Here is a 2,076-nt window from a genome sequence, read left to right on the forward strand (position 1 = left end):
CTAGTCCTTCCTTGGTCATCACTCTTCATCAATCCGAGCGCTCCATCCTTGGCTTGGTCTCCAAGATGGATTTCTGGGCCTTGATGCTTCATGATGATGATGGCTTCTTCTGCTCCACTTTTGCTTCCTCCCTCACGTAGCCACCCTAGCTACCTTCTGTGATGAGTGAACCCAAAAGCAGTGACAAGCCATCCCTCCAAGGATCTTCTCCTTGCTAGCCGAATCTCCTTCAACCATTTTTGGTATGAAGAAGCCAAGATCTCATCACAAAATCTTACTACAAGTGATAAGAATCTCAGCCACAGCATACTTTATGTTTTCTTTTTCGTGCCATCATTTTGATGGTCTTGATGCATGTAGCTTCTTCTTCCTTTTGGTAGCTCAACTTAGCTTCCATAGTTCCCTGTGACATGACCGAAGGGAAGAAAGAAGACATGAGAGAGAAGAAAGAAAAATTTGAACATTAACTAAAGGATTTTGATAAAGCAAGATTAAATTTCCACTTCCCTTTCACTGAGCAACGTGTAGCTTAATGATATCCATCAAATCAATGACCAACTCTCTCTCATGTTTCCAATGCATGTATTAATTCTTCTCAATAAAATTTTGAGTTCCATCACATGCTTAAAGAAGAGATCCGTTGAAGCCATAAAGCAATAGCAACATTTGCTTTCCCGGTTAATTTTTTTCGGATCATGCATTGGATATATAGCAAAAATGATTAACTTGGGCTTGCAATATTTATCTTTTATTTTCGGCCCAATTAGTAAACTTGCATCACAAAATTATTAATTAACATATGTTTCATGAAAATCAGAATTAATAATTTTGCAATCAGTTATTTCAATAATGTTTATTTATTATCAAATTTAAATTAGAGTTTTTCAAATCCATCACTTTTATTTCATATGTACTTTTTACATTAATAAATTATAAAACACATTTGTATTTATTACACCATCAAAAATTACTAAACTGAATATATTATTCAAATCAAATTGCATAATATATATATATAATATTAAGTGCACAAATTATTTTTATAACTAAGTCTATTTGAATTTTTTTTCTTTTTCTTATGTCTCTCTTGCTTTTCTTTTTTATTCAACTAAAATTTTTGTTGTTGTCAATCCTTAAGTTATTAGATCAACTTAATTGAATTTAGTTACTAAAATAATTTGATTATGTAATATTACCGTATTTATATCGTATTTAACTGTACGATTTGAATCTGGGTGGAGTTTAATGAGATTGTTGGTGGAGATGAATTTTTAGCATACCTAAATGATATGAAAAAGTGGAAGTGTACCTAAAAATATACTTCGAAGCTCAAATTAAAAGTTAGAAAGATACTAAGTTTAAGGTTAGTGTGTCATACTTGGAGGAGTTGTGGAGCTCCTTAGTAGTAGTGTGGCCGTCGGTAAATGGGGAAAGGACCTTCCCCTTAATAGCGATAGGATATTTCTGCTTCTGGGAGATCCTCAAGATAGCACTGAAGGGGTTCAGCTAAATTGTGATTTCGGTGCCTTCAGACCATCAGTTCGTAGATAGGGACGGTTCTACTTGTATTAGTCCGGCAACAAATGCTCCACTACAATTTAAAATTTTTTTAATGATATATAAAAATAATATTTATTTATTTTCATTAAATTATTAATTTTGACTCCAAAATAATATTTTACTCAATTTTTAGAACTTGATGTTCAATTTGAGAACTTCATAGATGTGTGTTATAATGATTAATTTTTAAATTTAAATGAGATTATTGTTCTTTCATAAAAATCGATTCAAAAAATATTATTTATCCATTGATGTTTCTTCTGTTAAAGTTAGTTTTAATTTTTTCTATAACAACTGCATTAATTGAAATAACTTTTTAAACTATGAATATCATTAAGAACTAATTGTATGAGACGTAAATTTTTAAATAAAGGTTTAATAGCATATATAGAAAGAGATATTTCGATTGTATTGTTAAAAAAAATATTTAATTTTTTTAAAATATAAAACTTAAAAAAATAAAATTCTAAATTATTTGTTATTATTTAAATTAATATTTAGTATTTTAATTTGATA

The sequence above is a fragment of the Arachis ipaensis genome, chromosome B08 (genome assembly GCF_000816755.2).
Source record: "Arachis ipaensis cultivar K30076 chromosome B08, Araip1.1, whole genome shotgun sequence".
Lineage (NCBI taxonomy): Eukaryota > Viridiplantae > Streptophyta > Magnoliopsida > Fabales > Fabaceae > Arachis > Arachis ipaensis.